This window comes from Ruditapes philippinarum, unplaced genomic scaffold, assembly GCF_026571515.1.
Source record: "Ruditapes philippinarum isolate M1 unplaced genomic scaffold, ASM2657151v2 ctg4412_1_1_1_1, whole genome shotgun sequence".
NCBI lineage: Eukaryota > Metazoa > Mollusca > Bivalvia > Venerida > Veneridae > Ruditapes > Ruditapes philippinarum.
Window position 1 is genome coordinate 62069 of NW_026860386.1, and position 16469 is coordinate 78537.

Here is a 16469-nt window from a genome sequence, read left to right on the forward strand (position 1 = left end):
GTTATTAATTAACTCTCTATTATCTCCTACTGCAGTATACTAATTTTTTTATTCAAAAATCAAAATTGTTTTTCTTTTCTTATTTTCGGAAAGATTAAATTGTTCTCATTAGATTTTTATCTTTTTGTAACATTAATTGCCAGACTCTTTTAATTATTAATTAATTAAGCGTCTCTTTTAATAACATTAGATGCTGACCTGTCAACCAATTTCCTTTAAACCATATAGTACGTAGCCCTTGGGTCTTAACTGACCCAGCCCGATGGGGGGAGGGGGGGGCATGATTTTTTTTTTCATATAATTAAAATGTCATCTTTTCTTAATCAATCAATACTAAAGCTAAGGTATTTTGCATTAGGCATTGTCTAGTTTACCTGTACCAAGTATGTTTAAATCATTAAAGTCATTGGGTCAATGTTTGCCCAACAAGGGGGGTGGGGGCACTTAAAATTTCCTTAAACGTATATTGGTAACATTTTAGATAGGTTCTCTTATACAATGAAGGTTTAATTTTAAATATTTGTCAAGACTCATACTCTAGTGGAAATCAACCAAGTTTGTTAAATTACAGCTGTTGGATTTAATAAAAGGGGGATGGGGTCATGGATTTTTGATTTACGCATAAAACTTTAACCCTTTCGCTGCCAGAAGGTTATTTAGGAAATACATATCAATTCTGAGTGCATTGTTGTAGAATAATGCACGGTTTGAGTTCAAATGCGTAGTAATATAATCACGAAGGCCGATAGGCCTGAGTGATTAATTACAAAGCATTTGAACGAAAAACGTGCATTATTATACAATAATGCACGAAGAATTGATATCTATTTCCATTCTAATACGTCAAGAAAAAATATAATTTTTATTATAACGTTGGACTTTATGTTTGGTGGTTGAATTTGTTTTCGCCTCAGAGTTTCCAATAGAAACGTTCTTAAGAGGTCGTTCCAGTGGGTTGAAAAAAAACTGTTAAATCTACCGTTTGTAGAAACATTTTGAAAATAACGAATTTTGAAAACGTTGATACAACTTTGTTTGTTTATTTATTTCAGTTTATAATTTTCCAAGCGAAATACAAATTATTAAAAGTGAAATAAATGTAAAACTAAACTCGTTTGCGACATTAAATAGCGAACTTGATTTGATTGTTTTGCACGTGCTGTTTGGCGCTACATTGTGACGTCACGTAAACAACACTTTAAACGTCTGTACAGCGTTAACGACTGAATTAAAGATATTGGTGTTCGGATTAATTTTCTTAGTTTGACCATTTTCTTTCATTCTAGATAGTTTTCACAACAAAATTCGAAAAAAATTGTTATAATTTATCAGATTTTTTAAACAAAATGGCGCCTTCAATGTGAAAATACACAGGGAGATAATAAGAACGGCGAGTGCATTGTTGTAGAATAATGCACGCTTCCGGCCTTCTTTGTCTATATAGAAAAAATTCCGATAGTGTTAGAATGTTTTATTGATCACCTATTTGCCAGAGGGTTTTCTAAGAAATTACTATTTTATTAATTATTATAATTATTATTATAATTTGTTATTAGTATTATAATAACTATTATGTTCCAAATATGCTAGTTACGGACACAGGAACTTGAAATTCTATCACTATATATTAACGATAATATGCAAAATATACCCCCTATATACTATACTGTTTATTAATAGTATATAGGGGGTATATTTGGATATTATAATTAATATTGGTTATTTGATAGAATTTCAAGTTCCTGTGGCTAGTATAATAATAATTATTATCGATGGTATAATTTTCTTTACATTTATTATTATTTTTATTATTATTATTATGATTATTATAGAAACGACATAAACCGTCCATATGGCAAATAAGCCAAAAATAACAGGTATGGCATACTTTAGTCGCCCCTATGGCAGTGAAAGGGTTAAAAATCTCAAAGGCCTAAAGCTTAGGTATATTTTGCAATTGAAACATTGTCCAGTGCTCCTCGAACAAGTTTATACAAATTATAGCTTGGGGGCAAAATTTCCCTAGTTTGCCTGGGGTGTAGAATAAGATTGTCTTTATATGTATGTAGTTAAACCAAAATTATAGAATATATAATTCTCTAAAATCATAAAGGGTATTTAGCTAATAGATATTCTGAATGAAATATTGTTTTGCGGACCACCATTAAGTTTTTTCAAATTTGTAGTCCTTGAGGTCTCAATTGAATTAGCCCCCTGGGTCTTCTATTTTTACCTCACCTGACACAAAGTGACAGGGTGAGCTTTTGTGATTGCTTTTCGTCCATCGTCCGTCCGTAAACTTTTACTTTAAATGACATCTCCTGACCTCATAAACCACTAAGCCAATTTCATCCAAACTTCACAAGAATGTTCCTTTGGTGGTCATCTTTAAAAATTGTTCACAGTATTAATTTCATAAAGAACTCTGGTTGCCATGGCACCGAACGAAAAAACTTTAAATATCCTCTTTTAAAAAACCCTTAGAGCTAGAGCTTAGATATTTGGCATGAAACATTTTCTAGTGAGTGTCTATGAAGATTGTTCAAATATAAGCCCTGGGGTCTAAATTGGTCCCGCCCCAGGGGATCATTGAATTTCCCTATATGCATATAGTAAAAACTTAATAAATCTTCTTTTAAAGAACCCACAGAGCTAGAGCTAAGATATTTAGCATGAAACGTGTTCTAATGGGTGTCTACCAAGTTTGTTCAAATAAAAGTCCTGGGGTCAAAATTGGCCCCGCCCCGGGGGTCATTGATTTTCCCTATATGCATATAGTAAAACTTATAAAATCATCTTTTAAAGAACCCAAAGAGCTAGAGCTAAGATATTTAGCATGAAACATCTTCTAATGAGTGTCTATCACGTTTGTTCAAATAAAAGCCCTTGGGTCAAAATTGGCCCCGCCCAGGGGGTCATTGATTTTCCCCATTTGCATATATAAATATTAAAAACTTATAAAATCTTCTTTTAAAGAACCCAAAGAGCTACAGCTAAGATATTAAGCAGGAAACATTTTCTTATGGGTGTCTACCAAATTTGTTCAAATAAGAGCCCTGGGGTCAAAATTTGCCCTGCCCCGGGGGTCATTTATTTTCCTTATTAATTATTTTGTGTAAAGCAAAAACTTTAAATAAAAAATTCTTTGAAAAAAACAACAAATAGCTAGAGTTTAGATACTGAGCATGAAGCATCTTCTAGTGATTGTCTACAAAGTTTGTTTAAATTATAGCCCCTGGGTCAAAATTGGCCCTGCCCCGGGCGTCATTGATTTTCCTTATATGTGTATAGCAAAAACTTAAAAACCTTCTTTAAAAAAAAACCCGAATAGTTAGAGTTAAGATATCAAGCATGAAACATGTTCTACCAAGTTTGTTCAAATAAAAGCCCTGGGGTTTAAACTGGCCCCGCTCTGGGGGCCTATATACAGGTGAGCGACTTCAGGGCCATCATGGCCCTCTTGTTTATAAAACATACGCGTATGCATTTTTATAGTTCAGACGAAAATAATCAACTTCTATAAAACCATCTGAACTATTGGTTTAAACTATTGTCTTGTGAATTCTAGCAAGTTCAAATTATAAATGTATAGAATCAGGGTCGATATTGGCCCCACCCAACTCAATAAACTTTATTGAGACTTAATGGTAAAAGGTAATTTTTTCAGATATGTAAAAATTGTGTTGAAAAGCAGTTGTATCGTTGTAGCAGATGTCCCATTTGTGTTTAGATAATAAAATATTTTGATAAAGTGTTTACAGGGGTGTATCACCTTGGGGGCAGGATCTGACCCCCAATCATCTGTGCACCCAAAGAGTCATGGATTTTCCTTAGATTAACCTTTCCAAACAACCATTGCTATTTTAATACTTAGCAAACATTTAAAGGGACTCCACTGAGGTTTTTTTTTTGACATGATGGGACTGAAAATATTTTTTCCAGATAAATGTACCATTTAATTTCTTACAAAAATCATTTATGTAAGAAATTCAAATGTTATGTTTTTAGGCTTTTAAGGCCATCCTTAAAAAAATGTTCGTTTGTAGTAATGTGACCGACTCACAAAATTTGCCCCTACTCAAAATTTTTTTCCATGGTCTGGATAAAAAAATATTATTTTTTTTGAATCAGAAAATTATTCCTTGTGCTTTGTTTTCATTCTTTTAAAGGTTAATGGAAGAAATAAAATGTAGGTCTTACTAAATTAGAATTCAGTTATCAATTTATTAATTGTTACCAGATTATCAAAGCATATATTGTCCAGCATTTTGAAATTCCACGTTTATTTGGGAGTACAGTTCAATAAAAAAACAATCGACCTACCTACCCACCTTGAAAATTCTGGGTCGGGTTACTGCAAACAAACATTTTTTTAAGAATGGCCTAAACCTCAGTGGAGTCCCTTTAACTTCTATAGCAACTAATGACATAGATAACAACCATTTACTTTCCATAGCAACCACTGACTGTTTTCAAAAGCAACCGTTAACTTTAGGCTGTGGTTCTACTTAGATGTCGGCTCTTGCCTAAATGATTAAATTCAGTTGGCTTACAGAGGTTTGGGGTTCTACTCGGATACCAGCTTATGCTTAAAAAGTTCAATTCAGCTGGCTTGGGGAAGGTGTATTTTTCAATTTAGTTCCTTCACGGAAAGCCCGAGGTTCCCCTCTGAACTTGTCAGCTCATGCCTATATTATTCAATTAAGTTGGCTGACTCTTATCTGATATCAGGATATCAGGTTGTGCCTAAATAATTCAATTCAGTTTGCTTACAGATGGTCCGTAATTCTACTTGAATTCCAGCTAATATGCTTAAATAAGTCATTTCAGCTGTCCGGTGGAAGATGTTTTATTCAATTCAATTTGCTTACAGAAGGTCTGTGGTTCTACTCATATGTCAGGTCGTGGACTTTTAATGATCCATATAGTAAAGGGCAATTTCAATATATTCTATTTATATTTCTATCACTTTATGGCAATTATTTTTATGCCCCCGCCATGTAATGGCCGGGGCATATAGTGTTACCCTGTTCCTTCATTCCGTCCTTCCATCCTTCGTCCTTCTGTCATTCCGTCATCATCAGTTTCCGTTCATTATCTTAAGAACGGTTGCACACATTCAACTCAAATTTGACATATGGATATGTCATGAGAAAATACAGGTCAAGTTCGAATTTGGTCATGGTTCGATGATTTTTGGCAGAGTTATGCCCCTTTTACTTTGAAAATAATATGAAATTTCAGTTTCTGTTCATTATCTCCCCAACGGAACAACACATTCAACTCAAACTTGACATATGGATATGTCATGAGAAAATACAGGTTAAGTTCGAATTTGGTCATGGTTCGATGATTTTTGGCAGAGTTATGCCCCTTTTACTTTGAAAATAATATGAAATTTAAAGTTTCTGTTCATTATCTACCCAACAGTGTTACATATTCAACTTAAATTTGACATATGGATATGTCAAAGGAATGGGCAGGTCAAGTTGGAATTTGGTCATGGTTTGATGATTTTTTGTCAGAGTTATGTCCCTTTCACTTTGAAAATAATATAGATACATCTTAGGAATAAGCAGTTTAAGTTTGAATTTGGTCGTGGTTCAATGATTTTAGACAAACTTATCTTTCCTGAATGTTGGAAAAATTTTGAACTTTCAGTTTCAGCACTCATACTTTTAGCCATTATTTTGGCTACAAATATGCAATATGCTATTTTTAAAAGGTTAAGACTGAATAATTTCAGTGCCTTGAACATTGTATGAAAATGGTTTGTGTTAACATTGAAAAGTTTTAAGGGCTTTTGCACTTAAAATGAAAAAAAAAATAAATTAATGCACCATCTTAAATTTTGGCTGCGTGCGGGGGCATCCGTGGCATGAATATTATTTGACACATTTCTAGTTAAAAATGAAGGATTGGGCTGGATGCATTATATATGTTATATAATTTGATTTATAAAAAAATGTTCACACATGCCACTATAATAAATAAATTACTTAGTTCCTTACGAGTATGGAATTTTATGATTTGCATTTACTTAGGTTCACCTTAAATGTGTGTGAATCATAAAACACATAACATATATTATTATACTTAATTAATCCTGTAATCTACACTGTTATATTTAGATTTTCTCATAATATTCTTTATTCTACTTTTTCAGAAAATCAGCTAGGGTAAATCTGCAGTGACAATGATGATTATGCTTCTACTAGAGTCCAATATGAAGACTAAATAACACCTGGTTTCTGGCTTTACAGAAACATATCCACAAGAAAATTGTTTAAAAACAGTGCATCACCAATACCTTGTACAATCATCTAGTTCCTTGCTGAAACAAAGACAGACCAGCAAAGTATTGCATCGTTTGAACTTAAACTTGTTTTCTTCAAGGAGAATTTACATCTGTAATGAAAGTTCTTACCATGGCCGCTGTCAAATATTTAAAAATATCCTTCTGAAAACATTGTGAACTACTCACATACCTTTAGAAAACACAAATGAAACTTGAAAAAACGTTTGTAATTAAAGTGGATTGGTCTACAATGTGCACATTTTCCAACAAGACCACAATTAGACAATAAGATATGTGCATTTTTGATAGATTTTGGAAATGTTGATAGAGTTCTAAAATGATTTAGTATGAACACAATATATGGTGATTTATAACATTTTGTTCTAAAAAACTTTATTATATGTTATATATTTATATACCGTATCGGATCATTTATCTAATACATGCCTACAACACCCATATAAAAAAAATTGTGGTTTGCTTTAACATATCAAACTAAATACTAGACTACTATAAAAATAATTATTTATGGTATTAAGATCTTCCATTAATTATAGACCAATTCACTTTAAAGAAAGTATGAATAAAAATTTTTTTTTATTTAATAATTAATAAAGTGTCCGCTATTTTAATTAAATATTTAATTATACTACATATACTACTTTTGAAAAAAAACATTTATTATGAACCATAAAAATTTTATAGTTTAAAAAGGGTTTACTACTTTTTACGCTTACAAAAAAGGGAAAGGAATTTTAAATTTTCAATATAAAACATTTTAAAAAATAAAAATCACTAAAATTTTTTTGGCTACACTTATATTTTTTCTTAAATAAAATTTTATTTTATTTATGAAAAAAAATTAGGGGAAAACTACAAACTGTGTCTGGGATAGTGCATCAATTTCAAAAATTTTAGTTATAAGAAAATTAAAAAAAATAACTGAAAAAAATTTTTTCCTATTACATTATCTGAGTTTTTACTTTAAAAAGTAACAATTCTATAGATTTGCAATGGAATTGGGATTTTTTCATTCATGTCAAGGTCAAAATCTACTGCTTATATTTGAAAATAGGTCCAAGTTTCATTTTTTAATTATGCATTGTTGAATGGCAAAATAGAAATTGATTTTACAAAGAAAAATGTTGTTTAATTGTATCATTAGAAGATTTTATAATATTTCACAATGTCATTTACAAATATTTGATGTTAAATTTGATGCATTTTCAAAATGGCGCCGTTTGTTCGCAAATATTCTATGTTTTTCAATAGATCATGGCTTAATCACATTATTTTCTGAAATATTTATCTTTCTTTCACATATTTAAAGATTTTTAAAGCACATCATGTTGCCAGAATTTTCATGTTTACTCCTGTATTTAGGTGTTGCCCTGTTCTTGAACACTTACATAATTTGCTTATAGAAAACTGTACTGAGTTATACCAAGACATCTTAAATTGTGGCGAGAAGGATTTACATAGCGTGTTTCCAGACCATTCTATTTTAAGATAAAAATTATATCATTAGTTGTGATGACTCAACAAGTTATATGACCTAGATTAAATGGCTGTAATTTAATATAACCGATGCTTTCGGGTTATATAGCAAACAGGTTTTTTATAAATGACCGTATTAACTTTCAGAAGTCTTTAAGAACATTTATAAAATTACACAAAATGCCTCCTTGGTTTAATAAAGAGAAGTGAAAAAAGTATCTTAAAATTTCAGCAGATGTGTGCTTAAGTGATGCAAAACTCATATAATAAATCAACCCTGCCAGTATTGTGAGAGTTGTTATCATTTACAATCTATAACATTTCTCCATAATCTAATTTAATGGTCCCTGCATGCAAGAACATATACAAATCTTTATTAATTAAGTTGTGTTTAGAGGTGTCTATCAATTATAGGTTGATCTGTATATTTGTAGAAAATATATAAATGTATTGCTATTATCCATGTTCTAGTCAGATTTGATGTTGTTTTATTTTCCGCTCAAGTATATACAGATGTTTATAGTTATCCATAAGTTCTAAATACTATTTTTTTGTGTTTGAGGTACTGTGTATCTCATTGTCAAACTACTTTGTTTATATGCATGTACATAATTTATATTTAGTGATCAGGGGCGTCCGTGGCCGAGTGGTTAAGGTCGTTGACTTCAAACCACTTGCCTCTCACCGCTGTGGGTTCGAATCCCGACAGGGACTTTGGATTCTTTCATGTGAGGAAGCTATCCAGCTAGCTTACGGAACGTCGGTGGTTCTACTCAGGTGCCAGTTCGTGCCTAAAATAAAGCACGGAAGGGCACCTGAGGTTTTCCTCCACCAGTAAAGCTGGAACGTCGCGAAATGACCTATACTGTGTCGATGTGACGTAAAACTAAAAACAAAACAAAATATTTAGTGATCAGAAAATGGCATGTTATATTACTAACCTATGTATATGTAATAAAGAAAGTTACATATATCCAGGTAACACAATAAGGATACATCCAGAAGGATGGGATATTGTCATGCTACTATGACATGAAATATGGCGAATTAGGGTCATCATGGCCTTCTTTTTACTTTAAGAGATGTTTTTTGTGTGTATATGTATATAGTTTGCTAATTATGATTTTGTATAATTTACAAAGATAAGTATTTTTGTATTTATTATGTATACGTATTCAATATAGTGCCCGTTCTCTAAAACCACAATCATGTCTGCAATAATACTCTCATACAACAAAGTTGTAAAGATTGTAATAATTACTTATACTTGGTTCATTAGGGTCATCATGGCCGTCTTGTTACTTTTATGATTTTTGTATACATGTATATAGTTTCCTTAGTATGATTTTGTATAATTTACAAAGATAATTATTTTTGTATTTTGTGTACGTATTCAATATAGCACCCGTTCTCTAAAACCACAATCATATCAGTAATAATACTATCATACAACAAAGTTGTTTAAGAAGGTAAATATTCAAGAATCACCTTAGTTTTCTCTCATGCCTTTTCATATTAAGTTTTGTCCCTCCGAGGTTAATTTTTAAAGTGTTGAAGTTAAGAGCTTGAAAATTCATAGACAGATAAATCTCATTAAAAACACTATAAAAATCATACCCTCTTATAACACATTTTAGACATTAAAGCCCTTTAAAGTTTGCAATGCTTAATTTTTTGTTTCGAACCTTTGAAGTAAATTGCTGCCTTGTGCACATTTTTAGAGTTATTGCCCATTAGGCTTTGTAAATGTCCTTATTTCACTTATTGCCGGGACACAACTCAATTACACAATTGAGTGTATCTACATGAAACGTATTTGGTACTTCTAAATATCTGATTGAGGTACAATGTATATGCGAAAATTTTGTACTTATTTACCTTTGTAACAGTTTATGCAGAGCATACCTTTAAAGGCACATTATGCCTCGGAAATCTGCTTTTATACAATTCTTTGGAAATGTCAAACATGTGTTAAATAATGTTTTTATAATGGATTTAGAACATGCTAGGTGTTTAACAGCAGGGGAAAGTAGCAATGAATGGGCAGTTATATGTCTTAAAGTTAACAATGTCAACAGAAGTAGTAGTTTTCCTTTCATACAAAATTATAATTCATCACAATTAAACCAATTGCCAACAAAGCAGCTCGATCAAAGATGGTTTAATTTTATGACCAATGGGTATTTTGTTTGAAATTGTAACAAGATACTAGAAATAAAGTAAAAAGAAAAGATTTCTGATAGTGGGATCATATGGTGAAAAAATTGTTCACTTTGTGATAAAAGCAACAAACTTGGCACGTTTGTCGATGAACCAATTCTGTTCAATTTCAGCTATGGACCCATCTTCAATTTTCAAAATGGCCGCCATTTTCAAGATGGCCGCCAAGATGGCTTCCATAAGATGAAACAATTACTGGCAATGAAAAAACTGTTTAATAAATTCATAACTTGTTATTACATTTATTAATTTCATGTTGCTCACATATTAATCAGAGTTTATCTCTAATTATATTTGAATTTAAATGCTTCATTTATTTCAAAATGGCTTCCAAAATGGCCGCTACATGCGCAATCTTTTTTGTTTGTTTCAAAGTATAATTGATGTATTCATTACTTCCATTTTGATTCTGTATCTTTTGTGGTCATAGATAGGTTTAACGAACCAAGATATTCCAGTATTACTACCTACACCATTAATTACACAGACCCTAAACCTCGCCCATAAGTCTATCCTCGGTCACAATCTCCACCACACAGACAAAGAGCTGTGCACATCAAGTCAGCTTTGATACATTTGCACCTCCCACGACAACCAATCTGGGGACTACAGCTACACTTCAGTAACTCCTGGCAAGACTCGGAGGCCTGTTGTAGTGTTGTCCAGAACGGCCCCAATGTAAATATCCTGACCTTTTACCCAACCCCAGTTACTTGGACAAGGAAGTTCTGGGGAGGGCAAAAGCGCCTGTCCCCAGCAGTACCCAGCCTGGTATGCAGATCTTCCTTTTCGTGTGAAGAGGTCTTACCGCGCTTCGTTGACTCTTGTAGCAGCATTTGATCGTCGTACATAAGTATTACAAATCGCTCCAACGTTGGCATAACAGTGGCAATAGAGTCATCTGCTGGAGATTTACTAAGAACTTTTAAAATGCTTCGACAGCTTCACTAAATGCTTTTAAGGTACCCCATGCTGTCTTTTTACCTTTGGCTACAGAATGATGAAGTTTAATCACATCCAGTAAACGCATGGAATGCCGATAAACAACTTGCTATATCTTGACGCGAGAGCATTACAGAGTTTATGTATCAGGTATATATCTAAAAAAAAAAATCCAGTGCCAAAATGCTATCCATAGCTCTTGTACATTCGTATGTTGAAAGTTATAGCTATGACAACAACATCTGTATCAAAAACAGTGCGTACAAGGATTTTTGTATTGTTCAGGCCTTGGGCAGCATGAGCACCATGAAGTAAAAGCCTTGTATCTGCTTCTTCGTGTGTACATGAAGATATGATACTGCTTTCTTCTATTGGTAAATTGCTCAGAACGTCTGATCCTTTTGTGGTTATGATCTGCTTATTGCTGTCACATATTAATGTTATCACCTGATCTGCTAAATACCCAAATAGCTCTGTTTTTGTTTTTCATCAACTCGAAGAAAGGCTTCCCAACCCTCCAGGAATTCGTGAATCTGACTGGACTCTTCTACGAAATACCTTGTCCACGTTAAGCCTCTTGTTGCAGCTTTTAGACTATTTGTTATGTATTCATCCCAAACAATGTCCACTCTAGAAACACTCTGTATCTGACGCTCAACGAACGATATAAACACATTCTGTGAGTACTCAAGGAATGTTTTGACAGCCATTAGGTTTTAATATATTGATAATGGCTGCAACCATCGGAAAATCTTTACACCAACATCTGATATTTCATATTCAGATGGACATACTTGCTCGAGGCAGTTTAACAATTCAGATTTACAAACCAAAATCTTAGATGTCCGAACTGTGAAATTGAAGGAGGATACTTGCTATTCTCATGGAGAAAAAAACTCATCAAGGTCCCGTTTGCGCACCTGGGAAAGATACATACAACTTTGAAAAAAGCGAAACAAGTGTCTTTTAGTGAAGAAATTTGTTGTTTCTCCTTGCTCTTTCCTTTAATTGCAGGCCTACTAAAAAGCGGGAATTTATTCTGCTTTATAGAATCAGTGACAGGCTTTTGTCTGGTATCAAATAGTTCAGTAATGAAGGTTTCAAAACTGTTCTTTTGCCAACTCTTTCAATTTGCTTGACGGTGCCCTTCACCTGATATCAAAAGTATGTCCAGAGTATCTAATACTAAAAGGTCCTCTGTGTAATCATTGAAGGGGATTTCCAAAACTCTTCAATGATTGCACACAAGTTTTTAACTTGGCAAGATCTGCAAGCTTATGTATGGTTATTGAATCAGCTGGACTTACTCTCTTCTATATACGACACTAAAGTTCTGCAAGAGCAATGCCATGTATTTGTTGACAAGATTTAATTTGAATCATTTTCTACTTGCAGCTTCCTGGACCTATTGTAAAAGGGTTACCAAAAAATTAGAATGATACATGGCTTCTTGTGATATGAGGTCTCCGCACTAAGTTTTGCTAAAAGCAACTGTATCTTGTAACTCTAAAGCACATTGGCTAACTTTTGTGTCCATTTCAAATGTGGAAGCTTTGATGAAAGATCTCCAGATTCTGTATTACAAAAGAAACATTTTTTAAACAATCAGCCACTGTAGCTGCCCCACCAACTCTTACAAGTTATTTTGTTTGGTGTACTGCTGTCAGTTTCGGGCCTCAACTTTTAACTTGTCCTTATGTAGCCTTGGTAAGTTTCAGTTTGCTAAATTTTGTTAGCGGTAATTCTTGTGCCATTTAGCTTCATTTTTTTTTTTAAAGAAGTTCAACTACATCTTTCTGTTCCCCTAATAATGTTGAATTAATCGGTACTGTAAAATATCCAACTTAATGATAACTAGATATATCACTTAGCAGTGTCTTCATAGTCTGCACCTTTAGAAACATCTTTGGCATTTAATCAATGCGGGACACTGAAGTGCTTCCCTTTAAACCCAATCTATAGGACAATGTACTAGTTTAGACTTTGGTGATGTTTGTGGCACTTTAGGCGTGACGACATATAACCTTGAACTTGAAAAGAAGCACTGGGTTCTTTGTAACATTTCCCACATTTCTCTGGAAGCTTAGATTCGTACCTGAAAATATTAATTATAGATAACATATTCAATATGTCTGTCAAATGAAGTATTTTTTCTGCTTTTGTAAATTTATGTAATCAACAATTTCTTTAAAATGCTTATTACATTACTTTTGTTCTAGACTAGACTAGACATACCTGGACTAGACTAGACCAGACTAGACTAAATAGATAGACAGATAGATAGATAGGTTTGTAGGTAGGTAGTAGGTAGAAAGAAAGGTAGGTTCAAAGATTCATATATTGATGTATAGATACATACATAGATAGATACATAACCAGATACATACATAGAAACATACATAGATAAATACATAAATAGATGGATAATAAATAGACATAAACATAGATAGATACAAAGGTACGTAGATACATACATAGATAGAGGGATAATAGATAGACAGATACATAGGTTCATAGATAGATACATGTATATAGATACAAATATAGATACATACATTGATTCATTCATAGACATACATAGATACATACATAAACATTGTGTTTGTTTGTTTCATTTTACGCCTTTTTCCAACAGTATTTCAGTCATAAAGGCAGGTAGTTTTCCTAACCATCGTTCCTGGAGAGTTACACCAGTACTAGACTACCTTTCTCCGCGCTAAAACTACCAAAGCATCTCCCGGGGATCGAACCCACGCCAGAGAGGTAACTGGATAGAAGTCATCGACTCTAACCCCTCGACCAACGGAGGCGGTCTATACATAGATACTTAGATACATGTACATAGATTACAAAGATAGATACATACATTGATTCATTCATAGACATACATAGATACATACATAGACATGCATAGATACTTAGATACATGTATATAGATACAAAGGTAGATACATAAATAGATACATAAATAGACATACACAGACAGATACATAGATAGATTTATAGAAGCATAGAACCTGAAGCTTACCATCAAGTGATTCCATGTTAATCATACTATGCCTAAATACATGAATGTTCTGACGTTATGGTGTGGCTGTTTTCAATTTATATAGAGCTGCTATACTGGATCTTCCTAAAAATATGAAATAAACCTTTTTATTTATGTGTCATTGTCGGTGGAATATTACTTTATAAAATTGATTTTTTTTGTTTGTTTAACATTGAAAAATATAATCTAATTAAAACTGCAATGTTACAAACATATGATAATCATGTATTCTAAGCATTGCGGGTATTTATTTCCTTAGTTAGGCAAATTCCTATTAAAGTAACACGGTTTTGATTCAAAATAAGATAAAAAGATATATAATTGTAAAAGTTGTACAAAAACAATCTGTTGATTAACATTAATTCATCAATTTATCAGAAACACTATTATATATCCGAAGACTATGACAGTTTTTTAAAAATTTTGAGCATGACTCTTAAAAAGACATATCTTATGTTAAAACATAATTTTTAAAAAAGCAAGGGTACAAACATCAAGAAAGTTATCCACTTACCTAATTTTCAGCAAATATTGTAAAATCTTAAAACTGTTCACATAAACAAGTTGAAAAAACCTGCACAGGAAGTTTTCTTCTGCTACACACAAATGGGGAATATCAAACAAAGGGAAGTAACTATGCTAAATTCTTTATTTACTTAATCATAAAAAAATAAAGCAAAACATTCTGGAAATTATCAATATAAGTATAACGAGCCAATTTTGCACCGTACGTTTGTAATGCAAAATTTTGAAATATTTTAAAAACCTAAGAAATGTCTGTGTGCCAATTTCGAGACTGTCCTTTGAGCTTTCTTTGGATTTGAGCTTATACGTAGCACATATCATGCATGCAAATCGTGAGGCTGTATGATGTTTGAACATGAATTATCATTTAATCCTTCTGACATAACAGCATTCAAGGTCATTGCAACTTATTTGGGATAGAAGAGAGGCTGTTGTAAAACTATTTGAAGATTTATATTGACACGTTATGATGAAAATTTATAAAGATTTTTTTTTTAAAGTTGATGAAATGTTGGTTAAAGTCCCATTATACATCAGAAATGCTATAAGTTTATTTCTTATTTTCATCAATCTGATATTTACAATAGATTTGACCTTTTTACAAGTTTTAGAAAATGTTAGAATTAAGATATTACTATTTTACTGTTTTACATATTATTAAGTAAAGGGAGATAAATATGAAAAAGTACATTTTGTTATATATATTATAATCAGTATACTGGCAGTACTGATTCAAGTATGATATGTTAACAGTAATCTTTTCTTTTTATAAATTAATGTTCTATACATGTATGTAGATTATATCATAGTTCATATATTTAATAGAAATAAAATTGTGAAACAACATTGATGTTTTAGTTATCATACACAAATATATATGTACGTAAATCAGTTTCGTTCGAAGGAAAACTTTGGGTCTGAAGCTGTATAACACAATTATCCTGGATTATGAATCACCAGTACTGGTTTAGTCCAGGAATAAAGAGAACATACATGATTGATTCTCAATCTTAACAAGTTGAAGTGGTCCTATTGTACAGATGCAAATTGTTGAAAAGCAATTATTAAGGTGGTTTTATTATGAAGGTACAATATATGAACCAGAGTGACAAGGATAAAGACCTTTTGATATGTTGTCTAGAAAGAAAAATAAAAACAAAAAAACAAGCTGGTTGAATTACAAAATTACTAAGATATACAAATCAAATGCTGGCCACTTGATGAAGGTTATAATCTATAATGACACTTCTAGTTAAAACAAAACCTAGCCGCATTATAAGGGTAGTCATTACCGAAACTTAAGTTTTTTTTAATACAATTTCCAACTTGTTCCGATGTTATGTGTTCCTCTACATAACAGCAGAGATACACACTGCATAACAAATCAAGGGCCATAACCTTATTAATGGTTTCCATAAAGTTTCATTGAATTCCAGCCAGTACTGAAGCATCTGACCAGAACAAGGCAACGATATGCCCATCTCCTCTTAGTGTTGATGGTTCCCATAAAGTTTCGTTGAATTCCTGCAAGTAGTTGCAGAGAACTAGCGTTGAAATGAAATTCGGACAGACAGATGGAAAGCACCTATATAAAAGAACCAAAAAAAGCAATCTAACAATATAGTGGAAGTACTTAATATTTTTTTCAATAGATGCATTGTAATGCTATCGTAATATCCTGGAAACAATATACCAATATACTACAAAATGGCTAGTGTGAATCCATTTTATGCTCTCACGAGTTATTCCCCTTTATTACTTGATATTTACATGTTCTGCTCAAACGATGGTTACTAAATTATAAATATGTTTAATTTACAAAGTGTTCTCGACATAAAGAATATTTCGCTTAATGATAACAAGATAATGCCATGACTTTGTTATACATCTCGGACAAGTTTAGAATCTGTTTAAATCACTAAATGAATTAACAAAACT